The sequence below is a fragment of the Apodemus sylvaticus genome, chromosome 17, assembly GCF_947179515.1.
Source record: "Apodemus sylvaticus chromosome 17, mApoSyl1.1, whole genome shotgun sequence".
Taxonomy (NCBI): Eukaryota; Metazoa; Chordata; class Mammalia; order Rodentia; family Muridae; genus Apodemus; species Apodemus sylvaticus.
In genome coordinates this window covers 7,399,617-7,420,570 of record NC_067488.1, presented here as the reverse complement: position 1 = coordinate 7,420,570, position 20,954 = coordinate 7,399,617, and the positions used below count along the sequence as shown (strand labels likewise).

The 20,954-nt window shown below is 39.5% G+C and overlaps 1 protein-coding gene across 29 annotated transcripts in view; it reads right to left on the bottom strand.

Annotated features, from left to right (window-relative positions):
* Rims2 (regulating synaptic membrane exocytosis 2) overlaps positions 1-20,954 on the bottom strand; it is a 540,571-nt gene that overhangs the window by 69,521 nt on the left and 450,096 nt on the right. The gene's annotated exons all lie outside the window — the stretch shown is intronic.

Genomic DNA, 20,954 nt, shown 5'->3' with positions numbered 1-20,954 from the left:
TAAGGGATTTAATAACAGTTACATTTGAGTTGCATTTAATAGCATTAAAAGATTGTTTCTCATTGCTTAATTTTGGAATTACTGTCTTAGTTCAAGTTTTCAAAAATAAAGACTTCCCTCATGTTTAGAAAGAGTCAGAAAGCAAGTAAAGAACCACTGAAACATGGGAACAGACAAGACTCTCTCCAAGGCTAATATCACCAAGAAAGACCTCTAGAGTCTCCCAGCTCTGGGCAGCAGTAGGCGGCAGAGTGGGGGTGAAACTTCTGCACACATGCTCCCCAGCTGCTCCTTGTAAACCTGGGGCCCTGTGAAGGACACGGCCTCTGCAGGGACTAGGGACCTGGGGTAGGCATCATCAGTTTGATTTGACACTGGAGTCATCGTTTGGGCTTGACTTTGGCCCTGATAATGAATGGATGGGACTGTTCAGCACATGACTAATAAAAGAAAGAAAGAAACACCTAACAAAAATCTCCAAATATTTAAAAGGAAAAGGGCCAGTGTGAAAATTTAAAACTACATTGAACTATTTTATCCCTCATATTAATTTTAGTGAGAAAGGAGGCAGAGAGTAAAATCAGTGTTTCTATTTTTACAGTACCCTACACTAACAATTTTTAAATTTGTTCTCTTAATAAATAAGAGAATATAGAGTAAAGCTCTGTGGGGGCAGTTTCACAGTTGGATCCCGGCTGTGCTGCGACCTCTGGGACACATTGTGAAGAACGACTGTTTCTACTTTGAGCCTTAGGCTTATCATTTACAAAACCATAATATTTATTTTAAATAATTTGTAAGAAAAAGCCGATAAATGAAAATTATAATATTTAGGAATTTGGAGAAGGTAAAGTCCTTCAAAATCACAATATTATCAACAAGAGTAATGACATTTAGACCTGTGATTAAACAATACAGGGGGATTAAATGTCTAAATGGTTTTATTACAGCCCCTTCATAATGCTGGAAAAGTACACAGCACTGATTCAGGACAACAGAGTTTGATCTTTGGCTTTCCTGCCTAACCATGTAACCTTGGCAGAACTGTTTTGACTTTCTGTAACTTAAGTTCCCTTATTTAAAGAGTGAGAAAACACAAGATAGCTCCAGGCCAATGTTAGGTTTAGAGCAAGAACTATGGAGATTCTGCTTTCCTTCTGAGAGTTGTCACCACTGCAGCTGCCATCATTCAGTAAAGCTGTGTGAAGCCTTCTGAAGTAGAACATCTGGACCTAGGAAACACCTTCCTAACTAGATGGCTCATGAGTCTGGGGTAAATAAGCACAATGGTTTAGCATCTGAGTTTCGGAGCATGCTCCCAGGAGAGAAAGAAACGCCTCAGAAAGGTGAGAGTTCCGTTCAGGGGAAGGCTTAGGATAAAGACATATGTGCCACAGCAACACACCAGCACTTCAGTTGCATAGAGGTGGGCAGCGGTATGCACATCTTACTAAGGAACCACCTAAACTACTATGTAAAAAGCAAGCCAGACAATATGCAATATTTCCTATTACATCTTATGCTTTTTCTTCTTAATTTGCATAGTTGGATACAAAGGCCATAATCAAAATAAAAAATAATAATGGAAACTATTAAAGCAGTTTGTAGATCAGCAGATAAACATTGTGGTGATGTTACTATGGTTATATGGACAGGTAGACTCACTTTAACATAGCTTTGGGCGTCTACGGTTGGGAAGAACTGACAGTTTTGTGGACCGAGTGAGCTTTCCCTCCTGTACTAGCCCAGGGCTGAGAGGATGCACAGCCATCCCCCTCACATCTGGAGGATTCCTGTCCTTCCCTCACTAGGTGTCACCTAAACTAAACCAAACAAACAAATGCATCCTTTGGGAACTTTTTGAACTGTCACTGTGGTTGGGAAAACAGTCTTGTCACAATAGAAATTACGCCAGAGAGTAAGTTTTTAAGGGTCTGAAATGTGATCAATTTCAACACCGACATGAGTGCACCAGTGAGGCTCTCACTGGTTTTCTAGTAGTTTGCTTGTTTATGTTTCTATGTTTGTTTCCTTGGGTTTGAGACAGTGTCTTGGTGATACCGCACTGGCTTAACCTGGCACGTGGTCTTTAACCAAGCTGGCCCACGGTGGACACGCCTCCCGCCTTCGCCTTCCAGGTGCTGGGATTACTGGTGCACATGCACTGTACCTGGTTCAGTGATATAGTCCTTAAGAGAAATTTGGCAATATGCATAAAATATTTTTTAAAAGTGTATTATTTAGCTTACAAATTCAACTTTCAGGATTTAAGTGAATGTAAAACTCAACAAGGAGTACAGTTTTATCTGTAATTATACTTATTATAAAATTAATGACAATGTAAAAAAATACCTAATGGAAAAAAGAAATACAACGGAACAAATCTATTGATTATTATCATCAATAACAAAAAATCCTTTTCAAAGTTTTATGTTAATACTGATTAACATAAATAAATATATGCTTGCTGGGAGATGGGAAGCAGATATTTGTAGCTCCCTTTTACTGAGATACATATTATATAGGGATTTGCCCTACTATAAAGAACACAAGCAAATTTAAACCCTGAAAGGTGGTGTCAATTAGGGCTGTCTAGATTAGCTTGGTCTGGGGTATGTCTATTGGGATTGCCCTGATTACAGGAAGTTATGTGGAAGAGATCTGACTAAAGGGGTGCACTGTGTGTATGTGTGTGTGTGTGTGTGTGTGTGTGTATGTGTGTGTGTCTGTGTCTGTGTGTGTATCTGTGTGTATGTCTGTGTGTGTGTGTGTCTGTGTGTGACTATATAAGAAGGAGAGCATGAGCTGGGTACAACATAGACACCCAGTTTCTCTCTCTCTCTCTCTCTCTCCCTCCCTCTCTGTCTCCCTCTCCCTCTCCCTATCTCTGCTTGTCTTGCCTAGCTGCTGGGGTCCTTTCCCCTTGACTTCTTTACTATGAGGGACAACCTGGAGTTGTGAGCTAAGAGGAAGCCTTTCTCCCATGAGCTGCTTTTGTCAGGATATTTTTATTACAGCAACAGGAAGTGAAGCCTGGAGCAGCTAAACCAGTCAATTTAGAAAGTCTGGATGCATGAGCTGATGAACCACTTAGGTACATAATAAAAAATAATGAGAGCATAAAAATGAACAGAATTATCTGTACAGGGTGCTTGTTTGTTGCAGTAGAAAACATAAATATATGGCAAAATATTCATGCACATGAAAATGTAGGAAACACATATGAAACACATAGTACCACCGTACTAAAAGTAGCTTTAACTGTTTTCAAGCAATATCTTCTAGTGTCCATTTGTTTATTCTGGTTTTTCTCAGGATAAACAAAGGGAATCAGCAGCAACAACAATAAAATAAAATAAAATAAAATAAAATAAAATAAAATAAAATAAGTTATTAGAGGCATAAGAAAAGAGCGAGCAGAGATCAACAGTAAATTTTCTTTACCTAAGTGCAAAAGCAGTGAATTTTCCATGAATTTCATGGAATTCCATGAATTAAAGACTATGGCTTTCTAGCTATTCCTGTGGTGTTATTAAACTGTAATAATTAATTGCAGGGTGCTCAGTTCCAGACAATGTTTCCATATTTTTAAATATGACTTTTGTGTTTCTAAGTTTTGGTTTTAGAAAATACCAACTTTACATATTTTGTAGTTTTAAGGTATGGAGTATAAAATTGTCAAAGGAAATGATCAATTTTACAATGAAATTATAGTTGTTAAGGTGCATTAGGAAACAAAATTAAAAGCCAAATCTAGTATTATTGGAAGAAAGTAATATATCCTCTCTACAAAGTATTTTAAATATTGTCCAAAGACATCCGCACTATATAAAGATTTATGAGTACATTAAATCAAATATATCAATTGATAAGTTTAAAAAAATACAGCTAAGTGGCTTAGTCTCAGAATTCCCATTGAACAGCACTGCAAATGAGATGTTTTACATGTGAACAAATGTTTTATGATGTGTGCCTCTGGGAAGTGAGGAGAAACGTGGAGACTTAGTGAGTGGTGTATTTGACAGAAGGTCCAGCAGCAGAAACTGCGGTGTGTAGAAAGGGCAGCAGGGCAAAGACACACAGTGAACAAAATTCAGGTGGGACAAGGTAACCTCCCCAGCACTGTCTTCTGGCAAGGCACAGCTTGTCTTCCCACTGTTTTCTTCCAGATGCCTCTTGCAGAGAGATAGGCTGTTAGACTCTAGTGCACGTGCCCATGCGCCCATGAAGCAAGGCCAGGGGTCAACATCAGTGAGGGGTGCCGTCTTCCTCTATTGCTCTCCCTCTTACTTTTTGAGGCAGTTTCTCTTGATGAACAGAGAGCTGAGGGGTTCGGGGATACCAGCTGGCTGGGCAAGCTTCTGGGCTCACCCTGCCTCTGCCGTTGGCTCTCGGATGGCTCGCCAGTGAGCTGCCGGGTGCACCCTGGACATGTGTGCTGAGCGCCCAGCCAGGTCCTCACGCACGCACAGCAAGCGTTTCACCTACTACGCCATCTTCTCAGTTCCTGTAAGTGCATTTTAACTGCAGCCTTGGCAGTTGTTGGGTAGGGATTTCATTTTAAAAGTGTTCTGCCTTGGATTCTAGCTTATAACTTGTATGGAAAAATATAAGAACAAAACATTTTGCATCTACGTAAAGTTCCCTTATTTAGAAAAAAATCCTCTGTATTATTTATTATTCCTTTCCTAACATGTGGAACTTAAAAAGTTGTTTAATTTTACTACCTCTAAAGCTTTACTTCACTCTAGCCCAAGTGACCATCTAAACAAACATAGTGGTAGTCATCAGTAGACAGTGTTTAAAGAATACTAGGTATCATGGGGGAGGGGTATGAATGATGCTGCTTGCTGTCTGTGTAAGAATGCTGGCAAGACTTGGAAGAGAAATCCACTCTACTGTCAAGACAGCCCAATAGAATAGAGCAATACAGAAAATCTCTCTGAATCATGTGGAAAACTGAATTTCTCATAGTAATCCTTTCATTTTAGTTATGATAGAGGCTTAACATTTAAGATTTTAATATTATTGGATGTTCTAGATAAGAACATATTATATTAAAATGATACAATTCATTAATATAGAATTTTCAGTGCTTTGAGGTGATATACCACAAAGTGAATATCCTAAGTTTGGGGGAAAATATTTAGCTAAGTAGTGAAGCATTTTTGATCAAAAATATCTGTCTTGATGATGGTCATGAGTCTCACATCAGGAAGAATCTTGAGTCTCACGTCAGGAAGAAACTCTCTGTGCTCTCAGAATAGCTTACTACTTACTTGAGCTCAGCTAAGGAACACACGTGATGCCCAGAATTTCTGAAATTCCATTTCCAACAGCTAACTTGTACGTAAAATTTTAATACACTAAAACTTCTACAGAAAAAAAGGAATTTTTCCTTGGAGAAAACTATTTCTCCCACTCTCAGCATTCCTTAGTTGCTGTGGTTTCATTGTGTAGGGTTGAGGCCAAGAGCACACCAATTGGTTATCCAATATCAAATGGTCAGCTCTGAAAACATATGAGTAATATTACACAGACTCAACAGGCTTATTTAGGTTTATACAATACTAATTAATGAGAAAGAGGACATAAATGTAAAAGAGACCAAGTAGAGGTATATGGAAAGTTCTAAAGAGAGAGGGGGGAAATTATATAAAATTATATTATGATCTCAAAAATAAAACAAGAGGAAAAAATTCTTGATTTCAACTCTTAACATGTCCAGAAACCCTGATAATGTCAAGCATTGAAGAAAACCTCTCTGAAGGATAGAGAGATTTTCTCATAGTAATTCTTTGATTTTATTTGTGATAAAGCTTAATGTTTAAGATTTAATATTATTGGACTGATCATCCCCTTAAAATCTATTTTGTAGCAGCTGTGTGGATGGCTTTGTGCTCTGCACAGGAGCTGCAGCAGAGAGTGCCCTTGTTTTCATGACCCTCTCATTTACAACTCCATAGGGCAAGATATAAATGAATGATCATGACAACCAGTGGCATGTGATGAGGAAAAGTACACATAAAACAGGAAATGATGACCTAGAAAGTTTAGGTGAAAATTTAGGGAGATTTCTCTGAGGAAAAAATTGAGCTGAACCCTGAATAATGAAACCGAATCACCTACAGTGAATGAATGATGCAGCAGGGCCAAGCCTGGCTATTAGATAATCTAAAAGCTACATAGGCTGGACTCACAGGATAAAGCCTGGTTGTACTACATCAATATCACACCTTGAAATGCTTATTCTTATTAAATGAGCTACTCAGATGACATCCCAGACCTGAGACCTGAGACCAAGAAAACACATATTGCACAGGTTGTTCTACCAGAAGACTTGGGGAATCTAGTGACAGTATTTTGTCTCTGAAGACACATTCAAAGGCTTCTGGAGAGATCATAGGGTATAGTATTTGATCCCTGAGATCCTAAGTATCCTCTTTAAAAAGAGACCTCTCTTTGTAAAGGCTAAATCAGTAAAGAAGTAGGAATACGCCTTACTTGAACACTTACAATTATTTAAAATTAGTCTACATATTAATTTTTTCTTTTTGAATTTATAAATACTTTCTTAAATTATTAGAAAAATACATCTTCTCTATCATGATTGTAAACAGTTAGTTAATGAAAATAAAATGAACTTGTGATACATATTAACCTGTATTCTCATGGCTCCCTTCCTTTTTCTTCCTTTCCTTACTGTTTTTTTGAGCTGTGGTCATTCTGCATTGCCCAGCTTGATGACTTACATGACCCTGTGCTATGAGATAAGGCAATCCTCTGGTCTTAGACTTCTGAGTTGCCTTACAACCATTCCTGGAAGTGTTCATGTTTCCCAACTATTTACTTTGGCCATTCTCAGATGACATTTTCCAGTATCTGTTATATGTGATACATTTCCCAGATGCTATCTGTGTTCTTTCCATAGGTAGGCAGGCAGGCAGGTAGGTAGACAGGTATGTATGTAGGTAGATAGGTAGGTAGGTAGGTAGGTACGTAGTAAGTAGGTAGGTAGGTCTATAGACAGGTAAGCTATGAAGGACAAATCCTGGGCTGAGAAGGCGGCCCAGTTGGTTAAGTGCCTGAGGGCTTATATGAGAACACACATATAAGCTGGACATTGGTAGTGTGAATCTGGGTTTGGTGACTGGTGGAGACAGGTGGATCCCTGAGCTCATTGATGAATTCTACTCATCTATTCTATTCTCTAGCTGAATTGATGAGAAAAAAAAAAAAGGAAAAAAAGGAGTAGTAGTAGAAAGACGCACTTGATTTTGGCCTCTGGTCCACACACATGTGCACATGCATGCATATGCAATAGCTCATACATGTAATCCACAGAAGCATGTACATACACACAAAACACATGTATACCACACTTCCATAAACTACATTTAATATCTTTATATTTTAATAAGAAGTGTCATTGTTCTCATTCATTGTTAACTTAAGAACAAAGTTTATGAGTTAGAATTTTAAAATGTTTTAAAGATGACAAGTCTTATAAGCACTGCATTTTTACATCAGCTAATACTTTATTATCCTTAGAGACATGATCTAATTTTGTCTGTTCTTCCTTGAGTAATTGGCCATCAAATATCTCTTATTCAGCTAGTTTCAACTATAGTAAACATCTTGGTGAGAATTATCCGATTCCTTTAGCTAATACCTGCCATGCACCTACTTGATGTCAGGTCCCAAGGGAATGAGTGGGGGCTGAACTGGTGTCTGTGTTCCATGGTCCTGCACAAGAGGGCTGAAACTGAAGGGGACAAACAATGTTTTGTTTTGTTTCCATTCAAACAGAGTTTCCTCTAGTCAGCCTATTCGAAGCAAATGTTTATGTCTAACAATCTATGCAGAAGAACATCTTTCTCTAATGTGTGTAGACTCCATTTGGGCTGCTGGCAGTTGTGGCTCTGCAGTGAGAAAACAAACAAACAAAGGACCAAAGAGTCATTATATAGAGCATGTAGTAAGTGACTGAAACACTTAGAGGGTCAGTCTAAGTTTCCTCCGAGAAACACTCAGAGGAAAGACACACAAGCCTCAGCACAAGAAGATTTCACTGTTGGAAGACTTGCAAGTAAGAGATCAACAAAGCTTTGATGAACATATGTGTTGAATCGTGGATAAGAACAGGGAAGAGCGAGAGAGCACGGCACAGCTTAAAGATGAATTACACAGTGCCACAGGGAAGCCCTTATCTTCTAAAGGCTTTATGTCTCTAGAGGACAGAGCACTTGCTCAAGTAGTGGGAGTTAGGAACTATCACACTGGAACTGACATCATCTCCTGACTGAGAGATCCTGGAGGAGACTGGACTCTCGGGTCAAATGCTTAGGGCATGAGTCTAGGCTAAAAAGATGAGTCAATACATATTTGAACAGGAAGGCGCACATCAAGACAGGAGGGTGGCTGAGGCAGGCCAGCTAATAGTGTAAGGAGGGGAGATACAAAAGGTCCAGAAGACAGCTCAGTGAACACATAAGGGTAGGAAGAAGAGATGTGACCTAAGAGAGGAAAAACAGGTTCTCAGAGACGTGAAAAATGCAAGAATGGTAAATTTCACAGAGGCAAAAGAAGAACATTATTCATGAATGTAGTCAAAAGGTGCAAAAATGTCATTTGGAATAAAGTTTTAAAAGGGGATACTGAGTTGGTAGATTTGAAAGAACACTGAATTTGAAGGGGAAAAAACCCTATTCAACTAAAGATATTTCAATTTCCAGGGAGCTAAGCAAAGACTTTGGAAGAAAGAGAGGGGATGCTATGATGGTAGAGAAGTCCAGAAGGCTAAATGCTGCAGAGAATGAGCTAGGCAGCTCACAGTGATATCAAAAGGAAAGAACAGTTAATAAGGATTTCTGGTACTTTGTTAACTTTTAGACAAAGTTGAAGAACTTTAAGCAAATGAAAAATAAAGTTAAAAACTGTTATCAAAATTACGGGGAACAGCCCCACCTGGGGGATACATTATGTTTTCAGACACCAAACCCAACACTGTTGCCATGGTCAAGAAGCACTTGCGGAGAGGAACCGCGTGTATCAGTTCCTGGGAAGTTCCAGCCAGCAACTGACCAATGCAGAGGCGGCAGAGGTGAATGCTTGGGGCCAACCACCAGGCTGAACTCAGGGACCCTGGTGGGGAACTGGCAGAAGGACTGGAGGAGCAGAGGGCATTGCAACCCCACTGGAAGGACAACAGGCTGGCCTGACCACCCAGCTCTCCCAGAGACTAGACCACCAACCAAGGAGTGTACCTAAAGGGATCTTTGGCTCTAGATACATATGTAGCAGAGGATGGCCTTGCCCGAAAGCAACAGGAGGGGAGACCCTTGGTCTCAGGGAGGTTTGATGCCCCAGAGTAGGGGGATACTGGAGTGGTGGGGCGGGAGAGTGTGGGTGGGTTAGGGGAGCACTCTTTTATAGGTAAAAGGAAGGGGGAGGGCAGATGTGGGATATCATAGGATGGGGGAGTGAGTGGAGGTGGTAACTGGGAAGTGGGATATCATTTGAGATGTAAATGGAGGGAATGATCAATAATAATAAAAGAAAAAAAATAGAACCAAAAAAGTTAGACCTCAAGCAGAGGTCTAGGAACTAAGATAATATTTGTAATTTCAATGAATTTAATTCTGGATCAGTAGGAAAATGTGAAAAATAAGTTTCTAAGGCTTTCTAGATAGATTTACTCTTTACTATTGAGTAACTCTTCTAAAAAAAAAGAAAAACATTTTTGAAAGATATATTTCTTTCTTTTGTGTATATGGTTGTTTTGACTACATGCATGGCTGTGTACTACATGCAGCCCTGGGAAAGCCAGAAGAAGGTGCAGAACACCCTGGAACTGGAGTTAGCTGCCATGCGGGTACAGCCCCGAGTCCAGGTCATCTGAAAGAGCAGCCTTTAACCACCAACACATTTTTTCAGCCTCAGGAAAAGACTTTTCTGCACTCCATGTTATGCTGATGCTTTTCTGTCTACCTTCCTTAGGCCACATATTATTCGTTAGCTTAAAAAGGATTTGCTAGCACAATGGAGGAGGAGTTAGGGGAAAGGACTCAAGGGGCTGAAGGGGTTTGCAAGCCCATAGGAAGAACAACATCAGCCACCAGACTGCCCCACACCATTTGTATATGTGTTTGTATATGTATATGTATACAAAAGACCTTCTATAACAAAATATTAGAGACATATTCATTTACCTATAACTTCAGATATCAATTTAAAATTCACTATTCTTATTACTAAAGGACTACTAATTGTTAACATTTTGTAAAAATAAACTATGCTGTATTTTACTAAATAGGACTACTAAAGTAAAAAATCACACTTAAAGAACATTTCCAATTACTTTAATTTATATGCATATTTTGCCTGAATTTATGCATGTGTACCATGTGTGCCTACTGCCTGCACAGGTCAGAAGAGGGCACTGGATCTTACGGAGGTAGAGTTATGGGTGGTTGTGAGTTGCCACATCAGTTCAGGGAAACAAACTCAGGCCTTTTGCAGGAGCAGCAAGTATTATTAACTGCTGAGCCAACTCTTGAGTCCATAAGGAAATTTAAAAAAAAAAATCCCATTTTGCCTCTAAAAATCACGCTGGGGAAAGAGCTCAGTTCTATCAGCATGAGGCCCTACGTTTAGTTTCCAATATCCACAGGCCAGCCAGGGTTGGCTGAGCATGTCCTTATCGTCAGCACTGGAGGGCAGAGGCAGGCCAGCACACCCTGTCAGGAAGAGGAACTTTGGTTCAGCCAGAGCAGCTGCCAGAGCAATGACACAGCAGCAGCAGAGGAAGAAGCTGCCCTGCTCTGATTCTCTAGGCGTGCCTAAGGACACACGTCCCCTCAGAGTCAGGTACAAGCACTCCCCTGTACACCACATACAAAAATAATAAATCAAAAAGAAAATCAATCCTGAAAACTAATCTTAACATGAAATCACTCTTTGGATACAAATTTATCTATATAAAACTACAAACTGCTGTGTTTGTACAGTTGAAGATGTTTAAGTGAACACATGTTGAGAAGATAAGTAATAGCTCAGGCTATTAGCATAAAATAGGTTAGAGTCATACTTTGAAAAAATACGTATCATAATTTACCTTTAAAACTTTATTATAAATGAAATTAAAATAAAAATAAATCATTAATTTTTTTAAGCTTAAGAACAGGCTTTAAATGTACATACTTTGCTGAAGTCTGATTACTATCTCTAAATCTCATATCTATCTTTCAAACTAACATGGAGAAGTCTGCTAGACCTTCTGAAGCTCAAAGAGGGAAACTCAGCACAGATCCCCGGAACTCACTGTACATTTTTCTTAAGAACAAATATTGACTGCTCATCGCTATTAGTTTATCGTTGAGGAGTGGCTTTAGTGGAAGTTGTCTGTTGCCTTTAACATTTCTGGGCATTTACTAAACAAGCCAGGCAAGATGATTTGTAGGGTACAGGCGCCACGACATTCCTATTGCTCCCTCGGATGCTTGGATTTAGTAGTTCCACGCCACATCTGCCAGGGCAGCTTCTGTGAACTTTGCTGCACTGATCAGAAAAGGATGGATTGCTGTCTGTCCTCTTTGGCAAACACAAGACAAGAAGATGGCCTAAGGGACTCAGAGACACTAGCAGAGTGGCCCAGACTGTCCTTTCCAAGGCAGCACAGCTCTCCCTCCCTCCGTTCGTTCATTTGTGTGCTTAGAAAGAGAAGAGGGCTCAAGGTCTCAGCCCCTGCCTCACACTGAGCTGTTCTCTTTATTGCACATATGGTTTTCTTTCTTGTCATTCTTTCTCCTGCCTGTTACATACGCCACTGAAATAATGGAGTCTTTTTTGCTAAGATAATAATTGTAAATATTGTTTTTCTGAATCTCAGAAAATTGGGAACTTTTGACTGGTAAGCACAAATGGTCTTGCAAGAGTGGTCCTGATGAAAATTAGCTATTGCACATCCTTCAAATTGATCTTATACCTCATGCAAAAAGTACACTGCATAGGTATCTTAGATATCCCCAGAATCTAATCTTTAGGTTCAAATAGGTACTGAGGACGGAAATGAAAGAGCGAAGCAGTGGTGTGTAAATGTAGTTCTAGTCAAGGGAGAGATGGGGGAATCATCTACACACATTGTACTTACATATGAAATAATCAAAAGTAAACGAAAGAAAAAAATAACATTTATCTATGCTATTAAAATGCTTTATTTACATTTTCAGGTTCTAACAAAATACCTTAATCTTACCACTATATCCAGACAATAGCTTCTAACACTGTTAACATGTATTGAATGTTAGCCCCTTGTTAAACATTCTTCTCCTGCCTTACTTGACCAATGTACAAATGAGAACTCTGATTACTGGATGACAATTAGAGCCAACAACTAATCCCCAACTTTCACAACAATCCTTGGAAGTAACTAGAAACTTCTGAGAGTAAGCAGAAAGATTACCATTTGTCAAGGTTAGCCTCAGCTACAGAGTAAGTTCTAGGTCAGCCTGAGCTACAGTGTAAGACCTTGTTTTCAAACAAACAAACAAACATGCACACAAACACAGAAGCAAAATAATCCCGTGAAGCAATAAAATGTGTTGAGAGAGGTTCCTGGTGGGGCCGTCACCCTCAGTCAGTGATCCCTAGACCCATGTCAACGTGGGTTTAGTCAAAAACACAAAGGCCAGTTCCTGACATTTCTAAATACTGTTTCTTCACTATGAAAATAGGAATAACTGACTGCCTAAAAGAACGTGAAAGGAAATTTGAGACTAAGTAAGATACTTAGCACACTGTTTAGACAGAGGCAAGTACTCCGAACATGCACAATGACATTTGTAAAGATTTACTCTTTGATGACATTTTATACAAGTGCCTTAATTTTGTCTTCAAATAGCAGCAATAACAATATTTGTGCTAAACATTGTTATAAACGGTTGCTATATAATAATTTAACATTTTCAATAATTTAAAATTTGAATAATTTTATAACCTAAATATAGAACAAAGAATCATAAGAGTTGTGTGGGTGCAGGGCAACAAGACAGCACAGCAGGAAACATGGAAACATGAATTTAATATGAGGAGATCACCAGGGTTCACTGTTGTGGAAAGAGAGAACCAACTTCTGAGACACACACACACACACACACACACACACACACACACAGAGAGAGAGAGAGAGAGAGAGAGAGGAGGGGGGAGAGAGAAAGAGACTTAATTTATTAATAAGTAAAGAGAAACCCCAAACTTCAGGCACATGTTATAATTAGGCATCAAAAAGAAACAACATAGTGAGAGTCTGCTTTCCTGTCTTGCAGTGCGTTTTACTTTTCAGAAGGATATATTGTATGTTCAGTGACATTTACAAGTGTCTAGACATAAGCTTCATGGAGAGAAGATGCGTTTCTCATTTTACCCGTGACAGTAACTCAGAGGGGGCATAGGTCATGGTCCTTTGAATGGCTGCTGAGAACAACTCCAGATGCACTGTGTGGGATTCAGCCTGCCCTCGGCTGCTCAGTGTCCCTGGGAGTGAGGCTGCCCCCCACATCTCACTGTCTCCACTCTGTTCTCCAGTGGCTTACCACTCATCCTTTCACCTAACTCCTTAGCAGTCACTTCTTGTTTTCCTGTTTAATAATGACGCATTTACATGGCCAGTAAGTTAAAATGTGGGTAATCACACAAACAACTGAGTGCTGATGCTATCTTGGGCTGCCAGCTCCTTTTACTACAGAGCACAGATTTGTTCCTCTTAGGCAAAGCTCTGGGGAGTAGCTACAGAAACTTGCAGTTCCCCAAGGCAGGTGGGCAGGAAGCCACACACTAAATTTTACCCTTAAATTATAAACATTGTCCAACTGGGAGAACACAGGAGGTACACAATGCATGTCCAGACGCATCACTAGAGAGTGGCTGTCAAATTCTACTACTCACTAGAGTGCCCGACTTTAAAGACTACAGTACACAGCTGTAGCCCAGGCATCCTGGGATGGATACCCCTGGAAGAAGAGCTAGACATGTGCATCTTGAATTTTCTCATCTGCTATGACTGCAAGTGGCATAAAAAAAAACACTTAAGGAATTCTAGTATCAGTTAATGGAAACTGACCTTGTTAAAATATCTTACTTGTATATTTTGTCTTTGCATAGTTTAGACAAGACTTGATGACTAGTTTTTAGTCTACTAAACATACATAAAATATTAACTGAACTTTAACAAACAAATAACTACAACAAACAAACAAAACAAAAGAATAAAAACCAGTGTCCACAGTTTCCTCAGGTATTCTTAGTTTGAGTTATTCTGAAGAGTATTCACTAAGTGTGAATAAAACTACATATCTAATGCTATTTTCCACACTGGCTATTTCTAAATTTTAAGAAGAACAAAATATTATATTAGTCTAGCAGGTACTATGGTAATACAGGTTTACTTTGGTTATTAATTATACATAAGAAAATCAAGTGAGATTTTGTAATTTGTAAATAATACCTTGAGACAATATTTCAATTTTCAATTCATAAGCATATCACCCCACAGTTGTTACTGGGGTTAAAAGTCTTTTTTTTAAATTAGAGTCTAAAAACTATTAGACATTATACATTGTCTTAGTTAGTTTCCATTACTGACACCATGGCTAATGCAACTCTTATAAAAGACAACATTTAAAATTGTGTCTGGCTTACAGATTCAGAGGTTCAGTCCATTATCATCATGGCATGAAGCATGGCAGCATCCAGGCAGACATGGTACTGGAGATAGAACTAAGAATTCTATATCTTAATCAGAAGGCAGTCAGAAGACTGAATCTCATACAGTGGGCAGAGCTCCAAAGCCCACCCCTATAGTGCTGCACCTCTTCTAACAAGGTCATCCCTCTAATAGTGCCACTTCCCATGAACCAAGCATATTCAAACCATCACCGGCCACTTCCTGGCCTCTGTATGCTAGTCAGAGCATAGTCCAACTTCAGAAATCCCCATAGTCTATCACAGTCTTAACAATGTTTAAAAGTCCAAAGTTCATACAATCTCTTAATTGTAATTTCCTATAAAATCAAAATAAAAAACAGATCACATATGATTAACATCAAAAGCTATATGCTATTATTCCAAAACATCATAGTGAGGAAATACTGGACCAAAGTAAGACCAAAAATCAGCTGGGCAAACTCAACACTCTGCATCTCCATCTCTGATGTCCAACTCCTTTCATCATTGTTGACTGCAACACAATTCTTTCTCTTGGGATGGTTCCAGTCCCTGTTACCAGGTTTCCTTGTCAATTACACCTTTGTTCTGGCTTTTTGAACATCCTGGCATCTCCAAGGCAACTTCAACTTCCCAGCCTCTTATTCCAGTGTCTGGGATCTACTCATGGTCTCCTGGAATCCTCCAGAGGGCTTGTGTCACACCTCCAATTCTGCCCTCTGTAGCATTCTAGGGCCTAGCTGTTCCATTCCACAACTGTTGCTGTTCTTGGTGATCATTGCACGGTACTAGCATCTGCAACACTTTAGGGCTTTCCACTTCATCAAGTCTTCACCAATAACCTTCCACAGCTCCCTTCATGGTGCCACACCTCAGCTTCTTTGCATGACCCCTTTAGTTCTGTGCTGTCAACTGTAACTGAAGTTGCACCTTCACCAATGGCCTACCTTGGCCTCTCACAGTGTCAAGTCTCAGTGGCTCTCCAGGTCCCCTTTATGCCTTCAAAAGTGGTACCACCTGGGTGATATTTACATATTACCAAGTCTAGCTGCAGCACAAAGTACAACCTTGGCTATCTCTGGAACACAGCTTCTCTTCCACAAGATTTCACCTTAGTGATGTTGTTCTCTTCTTAATCACTGCTGACTTCTTAGCTCCAGTCAACTGGCATTGGCTGTCCTAGTAGTCCCTTAAAACCAAATGGACAAAGCTCCTAAGTTCTGCTGCTAGCTTGAGATACAACATGGTGCCCCTTGTTCTATTACATTATCATCAGCTCTTTCTGGTTTCCAACTCCTCCACTACCTAAGATTGACTGTCCTGGAACTTAATCTGTAGATTGACCTTGAACTCAAGATATCTGTATGGTTATATCTCCCGAGTCTGGGATTAAAGGCATGTACCACCACTTAAGCTTTTCTTTCACCTAGAACATGCTCCCAGGCTGGTCTTGAACTCACTGATCTGCATATCTGTCTCCTGGGATTAAAGGTATGTACCACCATGCCAGGGTCTAACCTCATGGCCACTATTCCTCAAGATCTGAATCAAAAGTCTGTTGTTGTAAGCCTCAAGATCTGAATCATACATGAGCCCTCCATTTCTGGACTGTAGTTCATTCCAGATTAAAAGTCCAAACAAAAACAAACCAGGTAATAACACAACATGACAAAAGTTCCTTGTTGAACTGCAAACACAAACAATAAGCTTAGCTGGATGGGACCTTGGCCTGAGATCTCCACTCTCTTCATCTGTGTATCTCCTTGAGCACAGGATGGGACCTTGGCCTGAGATCTCCACTCTCTTTATCTGTGTATCTCCTTGAGCACAGGATGGGACCTTGGCCTGAGATCTCCACTCTCTTCTTCTGTGTATCTCCTTGAGCACAGGATGGGACCTTGGCCTGAGATCTCCACTCTCTTTATCTGTGTATCTCCTTGAGCACAGGATGGGACCTTGGCCTGAGATCTCCACTCTCTTCTTCTGTGTATCTCCTTGAGCACAGGATGGGACCTTGGCCTGAGATCTCCACTCTCTTTATCTGTGTATCTCCTTGAGCACAGGATGGGACCTTGGCCTGAGATCTCCACTCTCTTCTTCTGTGTATCTCCTTGAGCACAGGATTCAGCTCTCTTTTACTTCCTAGTGCCCCTTTATTACTTGAATCAAACATTTTGTATTTTTTCTTTCTAATCTTACTATGCTTGATCAAAATGCTCTTCATGAGAGTTAACAAGAGGGTTAATGCTAATGATGGGCTTTTCTGAGATTTCCTTTGTCAATGCAATTAATCTAACTCTCTTCATCTTAGACTTAGGCTGAGGTACACTCTTCAAACAATGGAAAAAGAAGCCACATTCTTCACCAGAAACCTCTTGAGACAGGCCCCTGCAGTTCACATCACCTTCAGCATCGATGTCTCTCATTTTCCTGTTAGAATGGCCCATCAAGCATTCCACTTAAAGCATTCCACTGCTTTCCAAATCCACAAAACCATGTTCAGGCTTATCACAGAAATACCCAAGTCCCTACCAACTTCTACCTTATTTAGAGTTTCATTGTTGTGAAGAGACCATGACTACAACAACTCTTATAACGGAAAATGTTTAATTGTGGCTGGCTTACAGGTTCAGAGGGTCAGTCCATTATCATCATGGAAGGAAGAATGGCAGCGTCCAGGCAGTCATGGTGCTGGAGGTGGAGCTAAGAGTTCCACATCTTGATCAGAAGGCAGTCAGATCAAAGGCAGGGCTTCAAAGCCCACCCCCACAGTGACTCACCCCCTTCAACAGGGCCACCCCTCCTAATACTGCCATTCTCATGAGCCACACCTATATAAACCATCACATATACATATGTAAATTACAATTTTAAGTGACTAAACAAAAGTCAAACCAAACATATCCTGTAGGCATATATACTCTGTCACCCACAGTAGCAATCATGCTACTGAAAAAATATAAAATGTAGAAAGCAGAGAACACATTTCCAGATTTTTCAAAACAAAGTAGTTCAATCCTATGTTCTTACTTTGGCTAACAAGATTATTTCCAGTAAAAATAAATGAGATGAACTAAGAATTTTAGTTATCAGAAGAATGATTTATTTGCCAGAGAAAAGCCCAAGTCTTCAGCAACCAGATTTGTTCATCTTAATTACTCCAGCTACAACACATAATTTCTACAAATTTAATAGTGATATTTTCCTTTTCTGTGGTCAAATTTATACATTTTATGCTATTATACTTAAGTCACATTGCAGTAGAAAAGCTGACAATTTTAGATAAAAGAAAACTCACTAAATAGCTTAAATATTTAGCTGTATATTTGTGACCTTGCATAAAATTTGATTGTCTTCTTTATACAAAAGTATAATTGGAGATCATCGGTCTAGGGTTATAATATAAAAGTTTTATGAAAAGTATGAAGAATTACAATAATGAAAGAAAAATATGATTATATGATAATAAACACAAATATATGCACAATATAAACAATTGTTTAAATTACTTGCCCCAGTGGGTTAAAACATAACATTGCTTAATTTTATTAATTCTGGACAAAATTCTTCCTTTCAAATTTTTTCACATTTAAAATTGTGAAATTTGCTACAAATACAAACAAATGCACAACATACACATTGAAAGCATAATTTAAAATGAATTCACTCATGATCACTCTGAAAGCTAAGAAAGTGGCCCTTTAAAGATCAATAGGAGTGGCTTAGTCATGAAAAGCCAGTAATAATTATAACTATCAAAGCCAGGCTCATAAGATAGAAAGTAGTTGTTCAGGACTGGATGGTCAGCTCTCGACAGTATTACATAGGGGAGGATACCAGATAGTCTGCTCTCAACAATTCTGCATGGGTTTCTGCTTTTCACAGCCAGAGTATTTGTTTTAAGAACTTTTTCTTAGTGGTTTGCTTATAAGCTTAATATTGTAGAACTCCTATTTTATTTCAGAGCAGTAAATAACTTCTAAAGGGCCTTTCAAACACGATCTTTGGTTTTTCTGCCAATAATTAAATATGAAAAAGAAATAATGTATTCAAGACTCCCAGGGTCTAAACCATCAATCAAGGGGTATACATGGTTGCAGCCAAAAATGTGGTAGAGGAATGTCTTGTCTGGCATCAGTGGGAGGAGAGGTCCTTAATCCTATAAAGGCGCAATTCAGATATCAAATGATGTCCAAGAAGAAGGAAGGAGAGGCCCCTGGTCCTGGAAAGGCTCAATGCAGTAGTGTAGGGGAATATAAAACAGGGAAGCAGGAGGGGGTTGATTGGGAACAGGGGAAGGGAAGAGGGTTTATGGGATTTTCAGGGAGGGGGCATCCAGAAAAGGGGAAATGTAAATAAAGAATATAGCTAATAAAAAATAAATAAAAAAAACCCCAAAACCTCAGGGGACAGCAAATGCCTGTGAGGATGTGGAGAAAGAGAAAAACTCCTCCATTGCTGGTAGGATTGCAAGCTGATAAAAATCACTCTGGAAATCAGTTTGGTCGTTCCTCAGAAAACTGGACATAGTACTACCTGAGGACCCAGATATACCAGTCCTGGGCATATATCTAGAAGATGCTCCAACATATAATAAGGAAAAATGCTCCACTATGTTCATAGCAGCCTCATTTATAATAGCCAGAAGCTGGAAAGAACCCAGATGTCCCTCAACAGAGGAATGGATATAGAGAATGTGGTACATTTACAAAAGGGAGTACTACTCAGCTATTAAAAACAATGAATTCTGGCTATTATAAATAGTGTTGCTATGAACATAGTGGAGCATGTATCCAAGCTGGAAAGAACCCAGGTGTCCCACAATGGAGGAATGGATAAAAAAAAATGTGGTATATATACACAAAAAAGGCCATCCAGAGACTGCCCCACCTGGGGATCCATCCCATATACAGTTACTAAACCCAGACACTATTGTGGATGACAACAAGTGGTTGATGGCATGAGCCTGATATAGCTGTCTCCTGAGAGGCCCTGCCAGTGCCTGACAAATGCAGAGGGGAGGCTCTCAGCCAAACATTGAACTGAGCACAGGGCCCCCAATGAAGGAGCTAGAGAAAGAACCTAAGGAGCTGAAGGGGTTTGCAGCCCCATAGGAGGAACAACAATATGAACCAACCAGTACCCCCAGAGCTCCCAGGGACTTTAATGCCAACCAGAGTACACATGGAGGGACCCATGGCTCCAGCTGCATGGGTAGCAGAGGATGGCCTAGCCAGATATCAATAAGAGGAGAGGTCCTTGGACCTGTGAAGGCTTGTTGCCCTAGTGTAGGGGAATGCCAGGGCAGGGAAGAGGGAATAGATGTGTTAGTGAGCAGGGGGAGCGAGAATATAATAGGATATTTTTGGAGGAGAAACAAGGAAAGGGGATAACATCTTAAATGTAAGTAGAGAAAATATCTAAGAAAAAAGAAAAAAAGAATAAATAGAAAAAACAATTTGCGTATGAATCATGAGGTAAAAATAGTGCAATCAATTAACAGGGCGGGGGAGGGGAGGGGAATGGGGAGGAGTGAGACAGTTCACTAGCCCCTGCTGCCAAGCCTGGTGACCTGAGTTTAATTCACAAGTCACACATGGTGGGAAGAGAATCAACTCCTGAAAATTGTCCTCCAACCCCCACATGATCAGTGTTACACCCCAGCATTCCACATAGACAAAATAATGTAGTGAATTAAGAGTCATGACTATAGGAATTATAAAATATCATACCAGTTAAATGCTTAGAAAAAGAGCAGTACATTTAATCTAATTCTTCAGTTTGTAAAATCTTTACTTGCAGAACCACATAGGCATCCCTTCATCCATTTTTAGGAGCTACATGAAGGCTACCTCAGAAAGGTGAAATTCAGCACCACAGTGCCATTGTTTCCCAAAAGAAGCTCCAGTAAAACATGAGTGATTTTCATTGTTGCAATGACAAACACTGTGCAGAATGAACCTAAGTTCCCTACCTTTCCTTTATAATGGTGGCACAAGAATTTAAAATCAGCAGCACCTTCATATCAAGATAAAACTCTGATGCTTGCTCTATCAGTTTAAATTAACAGTTTAAGTTTCATATATATTTGATATATATAGGATATATAAAGATGCATATATCTAGTAACAAACATATATATGTTTGCAAATATATGTGAATATCACACATTAGAAACAAAGACATCCATATGCCACATGTTTATATATACATTTATACAATGAGATTTTTCA